General features: G+C 32.6%; 1 long non-coding RNA gene across 1 annotated transcript; it reads right to left on the bottom strand.

The window, feature by feature from the left end:
* Positions 1-6051: 6051 nt before the first annotated feature.
* On the bottom strand, positions 6052-6631 carry LOC107991915 (uncharacterized). The gene is made up of 3 exons (XR_001764230.2): positions 6326-6631; positions 6178-6232; positions 6052-6099 (listed from the first exon to the last, which is right to left on the bottom strand). It is a non-coding gene; the product is annotated as an uncharacterized LOC107991915 (long non-coding RNA).
* Positions 6632-8569: the final 1938 nt, after the last annotated feature.

The raw sequence follows: 8569 nt of genomic DNA, 5'->3' as shown, positions 1-8569 counted from the left end.
ATACTCAGAATTTGATGAGCTGTCTCTCTTGGCATGTGTGGGATTTGAATCTGAGGTCTTGTCAACTTTTGAATTTTTGCTATCAGCTTGTTGCTTTGAAGATTCCAGTGGAATAGCATGGTTTTCGGCAAAGAGAAAAGCTTCGGCATTTGGATTGAATTCATCGAATTCACCAGCTGCTTCAGCTTTCAAAGTACTATGAATGTTGATATTCCTTTCCACAAACCATTTTCCTTCAGGTGGAGGGGCTGTATAGACGACATTTCTCTGGCCATTTCCATTATTTCTCTGGCCATTGCTAAAAATCCACCACAGGCCTTACCAATGCTGATGAATGTGTTGTAGTTCCATAGGTGCATAGAGATTCCTCTGAATCTAAGCCATCCACCATTACTTAGTATGAGAGTTTGGTGTGCATGTAAACTTGAATTCCAATGTTCAAATCTTACATGGTACTTTCCAACTGTAGTCCACCCATTTGTACTTTTGTTGCTACATAAAAGATTTGCATTCTCAGTGGTGAGAGTCATAATGGCCTTGTCAACATGGAAAGACTTGTAAGAGAATTCCAGTTCAGTCTGTTTCTTAAGAGTTGACATAATTCGACTCTACTCATGATGAAAGAACCTCCTAGTGAGAATGACAATTTTCTCTTCATTAAAAGCCCTACCATTGAGAGGAAATCTTTTAAAGTCAGTTGTAGAACTCCTTCTGCTTGAACTGTCATCTGAGCTCATCTTGTGTGTTTCCTTCTGTATTCCTCCTCGCTACTATTAGTGAGAGCTTTTGCATAGGACTTCCTAGATACATCAGAATCTAAAGTGGAATAGTAACAACGAGTGGATTCTCTTCTGTCCTCTCAACGTAACCTCTTGTGATTGTTGTGGAACTTGAAAGTGATCATGGCTAAAAAGGTCTTCCAGTATCTGGTCCTTTAGGAACAAGAATTCTGCATTTTCTTCCTTTACTCTCAATTCTGAAAATCTCAGCAGTGATTCCCGTCTTGCTCTTATTCTTAGTCTTCCTCACCCATATGCAATAATCTTATTTCCTTCTTTCAGTAGAAGTATCCAGCGGTGACTTAAAGCATTTTCTTATCCAATCCAACATATCAAGAGAGATGTCCATTGAAAAAGACTTGTGATGATAGATTTCCGTTAACCACATTTGTATGAAGTTGGTTTTGTTATCCAGGGAAAGAATATATTCTTTCTTCTTGATTTGGCATGACTTGGGTAGTTGTTTGATAAATGACATGATGAACCAAAAAAGGAAGGGAGCTTACTGAGAGTGGAAAAAAGAAAGTTACTTTTTTGGGTAAGGCCTAACTGCTGCTTTTAACGTGAAAAAGTAAATTCAATGGAACTTGGAGTGGTAGTTGAGGTAGGTTGCATTCAAATGATTCCTTCAATGTTTCCTGTGTGGTAGTTCTTCAGTTTCTCCAAGTGTTGTAGGAAATATTACTGTAGCAAGCTGTCATATTATTCCTACCCTTCTTACTCGTTACATTACCTTACCTAAAAATAGCTAAAAACTTTAAAAATATCAGATAGCCTTAATTTTTTTTTGTCAAAAATAGCAAAATTTAATAAAATACGTACAAAGTATAACAAAATTTCAGATTTTCTATCAATAACAAACATTTAATAGACAGTGATATCCTTTATCTTTTTTCTTTCTTAAAGCATCGATATTTTTCTATTGGTATCATTGATAGATAGTGATAAAAGTCTATCAGTTTCTATCATGAATAAAATCAAAAAATTCTGTTATAACTTGTAAATATTTGAATTTATTTTGTTATTTTTAAAAATGCCTAAAAAAAGGTATAATTACATAATTGTCTAAACTTTCCTATTTTTACGTGAATAAAGTATTCTACATAAATATGTCTGCCCGAATTTACCTTTTTAACTCTACCATTCAATTTCTTTTGATATATTTATGTTAACAACACAAATATATTAATATGTTATTATTGTTACTATTAGGGGCATTTTCAAATATAGCAAAATAAATTAAAATATTTAAAATACATAGCAAAATTTTTTATTCTATCAATAATAGAAACTAATAAACTTCTATCACTATCTATTGATGTTTATTAATGTCTCTGATAGAAGCATATCTATGTTTATCAATGTCGATTATTGATAGAAAACTTAAATTTTGTTATATTTTGAAAATAGTTTGTCAAATTTGATATTTTTGATAATTTTCCTTATTATTATGCATGAAACATAAACATCACGGAGATACAAGAAGAAACAAAAAAAAAAAAAACTCACTTTGTCCTTAATCCAAATTGGTGCCTCTTATACAAAAATCGACGTACAAGAAATCTGGCCTTTAATGTCGGTTTAAAACCGACATTAAAGGCCTTTAATGTCACTTGGCGACCGACATCTTTGCGAGCGTTATTAAAGGTCTTTAATGTCGGTTGGGCTTTAATGTCGGTTTATAACCGACATTCAAGGCATCTTTAATGTCGGTTACAAACCGACATTAAAGGCCTTCAATGTCGGTTATAAACCGACATCTTTGAAGGTGTTATTGAAGGCCTTTAATGTCGATTGATCTTTAATGTCGGTGGATAACCGACATTAAAGATATCTATAATGTCGTTTATGAGATATCTTTAATGTCGTTTTTCCACCGACATTAAAGACACATTTAATGTCGTATTTACACTAGTTTTTATGACGACATTATTTGGCTTGAATTATATATAATAAAATACAATTAAATAAACAACCAACAACTGTAAGTGAAAACTCAAAAATATAAAGATAATATATAAGATCGTGATTAATAACCAATGTATATGTACAACAGAAAGTTCCTCCACTAAATACATATTCATATTTGTGAATGTAGCGACCTCAAATTCAAGGACTAACAATTAAATACAGAACATCATTCACAAAAATGAATAAACATACAAAAGTACTCATCAAGCTGTTTCAATTCACGAAGCCTGCAATACAAAAATGGGTCAAATAATCAGACAACAGCTTACAGAGTTCATCTTCAAAACTACCAAACAAGCCATGTCTGAACGGTTTTTCTCATATTTCTTTAGAATCTACAAATTCAATTCAATAATAAAATAAAAAAATCAAAATAAACACAAGCCAAAGGATATTCTCCTCCACAATAAAGAAATATCACCACTCCATCGTCACACAACAACAACAATAACAAACATGAGTCTTCTTTGAAAGCATACATATGTGAAAGGAAATGCATGGATTCTCACAAATGAAACAATAAATAAATAACAAAAGAATCATCCATATTAGTAATAATTAAGGAGTTGGATCATCTAAAACAAAGTATTACAAAACAGTTCACAACAAAGATGAACCAGAAAATGCTAAACAGCAGTGAAACGAGAGACCAAAAGATCCAGAATATTTTGAGAATTACAAAAAAAACATGGACAAAGGAAAGATATTTCTAGAACCAGAAATTTTAATTCAACTCAAGTACAGAAATGTTTTCAAGTTGAGAAACAGTATCATTATATCATCACTGTGCTTCATTTAGGATGTAAGAAAAATTACCAACAACATCAAATTCGTAAGCCGAGATTCTACCAATCCTTTCCAAGAGCACAGGTCATCGACATCAGCTGCTACTATATCATCTACTATACGACTGCACAAAATTTCATAGGAACATTCAATTAACATAACTCTCCCACCTCTCTAAGCTATCAATGCATTCAAATATTTAAATATATACAATTACGAAGGGAAAATGAACATGGAAAGCAGGAACAAACTATTGAGGATTATATAATTAGCACACTCGAGTGTTTTGAAAATGGCCAAAGAAAAAACTTTCAGAAGTTGAAGGCGACCAAAATGGGATGAATCCCCTGAAAAAGACTAGAGCGGAGACATGACTTACCAATATACAACTTACCAATACCAAGACTAGAGCACAGTATATCTTGTTTACGACAAGAAGTATAGGAGTGCATGATTCATCTGATTTCTGCATTTTCAAAGTGTTTAAAAGAAATAATAATAATCAATAAACACCATTTTTTAATAATCTTTATGGTGGTGGAGCTTTGATTTTGACCAGTAACTAATTAAAGAATAATTCATAGCAGGAAACATGTGGTCGAATTTTGCTAAACTTTTTTTGAAAGTATCTTATTGAGAAGTCTGGTATCTTTTGAAAAGTCTCATATCCAACACTAACAGAAGAAACAATGCATTCAGAGCATACGATGTATATTTTGAAAAAAACAAATTTTGCGTTGGAAATAGGTTTACTGAGGAGATAGCTAAAGTCTTCAGTTGGCATTTTCAGTTGAAAAAGTAATGAAGTATAAGGATTTCCAAAAGCATACCAATCCTTGTGCTCGCACTGGGTCGTTGCCCTAAAACGACCGGCTCTGTAGAAAGCAGAAAACCAGCAAACAACGTTTAAGATTCAGTTTCTAAAACAATCGACAATCGGCAAATACCCGCATCGATATATTTTCTTTTGAAGGAAAAGAAATGGATATGGTATATTCGTCAAAAGAGCCAAAAAGAAAATAACCCAAGAGCAGAGCTAAGAATCATGAATATATCAAGAGAAGTCCAAAGAGATAAATGTAGACCAAAGAGATAAATGAGAAAGACTTTTTTAATTTCTCTCACTCGTCTCCCTTGAGAAAGGGAATTAAACAAAATTGATTTTCTTAGGTAATCAAAATTTAAACTTAAAAAGATTGTAATCCATCGATTTTTGTAATTAAATTTCAAAGATACTTTGAGTATCTAATATTTTTTCCAAATATATATGCGAATAAATAGTAATAAATCCATATTTAAATATGAAGATAACAATCGTTTCTTTTTTAAAGATTTGATGGATATCTAAATGAAAAAGTATATCAAATTTAATCTCAATATATATATATATTACTATATATGGGGGATCACAAGAGAACTCTTAATTTAAAGTTAAATAAATTGAGTAAAATAATGCTGCCAAATAATCCTCATTTTTTCTTCTTAAAATCTAGAAAAAAGAAAAGATTTGTTTAACTACGAAATCTTGCTACTCTTAACAAAAATAATACACAATAATCACAAAATGAAACGGGAAAGAGGAGGAAAAATAGACCCAGAAATTTTGCATCATATCAAAAGCAGTTACCTCTCTACGACCCAGAAATTTTGCATGATGACTGTCACAGAAATTTGAATGAAGGAACTGAGCCATACACACTTTGCATACCTTTGAGGACGATGCTTGGAATAGATGATGCGCCAAGTAAAATGCTGACCCATCAATTGCTCCAGCCAGGTACAATTTCAACAAAAACTCAGAACCAAATACACTACCGATCTGTTAAAGGCAAAACAGATAAGATCAAGTATCAATGCTAAAAAGGCTGGGGAAAAGGTCAGTTTTAACACTAATGGGGTATTATCATATTCTGGAAAAACTGAGGCTAAACAGTAAAGCTAACGTCATAAGTAACATATAAACTCACTAGACAAACAGAATGGATTGGATTATAGTTCACAAGTAGACTAAGTATGAGCTTGGGATGAGCAATTCCTTGGTGAAAATGAGAGTTTTTTAAAAATACTTTTGACTATTTAACCACTTAGCACACTATATCCACAACATATCGAAATTTTGAGGGAAAAAAATCTTTTAATAGGTTTGAGCACATTTCACACATCCAAAAGCCATCTCAAGCTCACCTTATCAAAACCAGAATCAAAATGTATTACTCCAAATCCAGTATGAACTCTAAATTAGCATCCAAGAAACTCATAATGTTCATTTATCAATATGTATTGAAGCAAAGCAAGTTCTTTCAAAAGTCTTTTTCAAAAGTCTTTCAACCAAAAAGCAATCACTTTCCAAATATCCTGAGAATCTATTTTCTGTTAATCTTGTACAATATTATTGAATAATAATTTGAATAATCAGAATAGAGAGTTCCAAAATTATATACTCCCAATAATACAAACAAGGAAAATAACATAAAAGGAAAATACTAGAAATGAAAATATTGATTTGATCATAAACCCTAATTATTTTAACAGCCTCCCTCTTCGCATTACAATCGAAACAGATCTGAAAAAACAAAAAACAAACAGAATTAATCTAGTGCAATTTTCGATCCAAATCTGAAGATGAATTAGTCACACTTACCTTGTTCTCCGACTTGGCCTTTAGCCTCTTGAAAACTACGTTCTTGTCGATGAAGCTATCAGACGCCATTGAAAAGATTAATGTGAAAGAAATATATTGTTTGACCTTGTTTTAGTGTGAAAGAGATCAAATCAGTGCGGGAACGTACGTGGTGGAGCGAAGTTGGGGCAGCCGTTCTTGGGGGATCTACTGCACGAAAGTCTGTTATGGACGTCAGGGGAGGGAACGTCGTATGTGGTGGCGACAAGTCGATTGATATCCCTGTGGTGGCGCGGCCAAAGCTTGTACGTGAACGTCGTCTGTGATGGTCGAATGTCGTCTGTGCGTGAACGTCTGGTGGTGGAACGTCAGCCGAAGCTTGTGCATAACATCATCTGTGCGTGAAATTGGCGGTCGACGAGCTTGGGTGGAGGAAGGACAGGAAGAAGAATGGGAAAAAGAAAAGAAAGAACGTATGGGAGGGAAAAACGACCCTAGGGTTTTTGCTGAATTAAATTGGGGAAAAAAAGAGAGACAAACCATTGACTTTTTACAATATTAAAAAAAAATTAAAAATGAACTTTAATGTTACTTTTAAAAAGGGAGAATGTTTAATGTCGGTTAAAAGCGACATTAAAGTTCATTTTTCATTTTTTCCACCTGACATTAAAGCCCAGATTTCTTCTAGTGACGGTGAAGACATGAACCATCTTTTAATAGACTGCAATGTGGCTAAGTGTCTATGGGACAGATTCATTGCGATAACAAATACAAATATCAGTCTCCTAGACCTTGCATGCCTCCATTAGCTCCTATATCTGCAGCCTCAATCATCTTAAATCGAAGAAAAATATAATCTTCAACGCCTCTATATATTGCTATATCTTTTGGATGACCCCTTTGGCTTAGCTTGAGAGGAGCAATCGCATCTTCAAACAACACCCATTGCATCATTTTTTTTACAGTTTGGGAGAAAGTTCTACTTTTTATTGGCCTTTGGTCTTCTAGATCAATCATCTTCAACAATTACACACACCAGCCACTCTCTCTTTAAATTTTGGGGCTTTCATGTGATTCTCCCTTGCAGGCTTTTCTCTGGCCCTCCCCTCTGTACTTTTGATGATCGATAATTAATTTATTTGGGTTGATGTGGGTGCTTTCGAAGGTTTTAGTGTAGATCTAAGGGGCGAGTCCCTTTAACTTTATCATCTTTATGTAATATATAAAAAAACTATTTAATTTTCATTTATTTGTAGGTAGCTGAGTGGTTACTTTAGTTGTTATCCTTCAAAATCCAGGTTTGAGTCTCTTTCATATAATTTATGTTCTAGATTTTTCTTTTGTACCCAAATTACAACCCTTCTTTTTTACCCAAATTATAACTCTTCGAAATAAAGGCCCCTGTCAGTAAACCTTCTGTATCCATCACTACTAACCATGGTCGCTCTCCTACTGCACCTCCTGTCCCTTATTGTATTTTTTCAAATAATAATAATAAAAGTAACTCTAATGTGTAACACTTTTAAGGTTAATAATTAATTGTATTACAACATTTTAAAAAATAATTGTAAATATAGCAAAAATCTATAGTGTTTGGATTTCATCGTTGATAGACAATAAATGTTAGAGGTATAACCAACTTTTACACATATAAATGGAAAGATTGTAAATTATGTCTTGGACTTGTATTTTTTTGGTTTGAGGCAAAGAATATGATACTACTTATAATTAACTTTTTGTCTTTTTTGGTGGAAATAGAAAAAGATTTTATATCACCATTAATTCAAAAACTTAAGGTGAAAGTAAATTTGATATTAGGGTCATTTAACAAAAGGAACATGGAAATGGTCAAAAGACTCAACTTTGCATGAAGGTGGATAAGAGTAAATATATGGATGTCCAAGAATCAATCTCATATACCGTACAAAAAGAATCAAATTCTCTTTTCATTCATTTTTACTTTAATTTTCTCTAATTCTCTATATATATATATATTATGGGCATTTGCAAAAATAGTAAAATATTTTATGATAATAGTCTCCATTTCACTGTATTTTCTAAATTGCAAAAGTATCAAATTTAAAAGTAGATAGCTATAATAGCTAACCTCTCTGATAATCCTTTGGTATTTGTCTTATAGTCGTCTAATATATCTAATTACATGTCATATTTATCATTTTGTTAATATGGAAAAAATAGGTATTATGGACTAATTTTTCTAAATTTTGTTGTCATCTTATACAATTTATCTATATAATTTCAAGTATTCACTAAACAAGATAGATCACCAAACATTCCAACTAGATTGGTACATTGCCAGCATCCATTTTTTCCAACCTTCATCTTCATTTACCCATACATGCCTTTCTAAAGATACATTTATAAGTTGTGATGTAAGTGATACATAGTTCAT

The sequence above is a fragment of the Cucumis melo genome, chromosome 8 (genome assembly GCF_025177605.1).
Source record: "Cucumis melo cultivar AY chromosome 8, USDA_Cmelo_AY_1.0, whole genome shotgun sequence".
In the NCBI taxonomy this organism is placed as follows: Eukaryota; Viridiplantae; Streptophyta; class Magnoliopsida; order Cucurbitales; family Cucurbitaceae; genus Cucumis; species Cucumis melo.
This window is presented reverse-complemented; position numbering and strand designations above follow the sequence as displayed.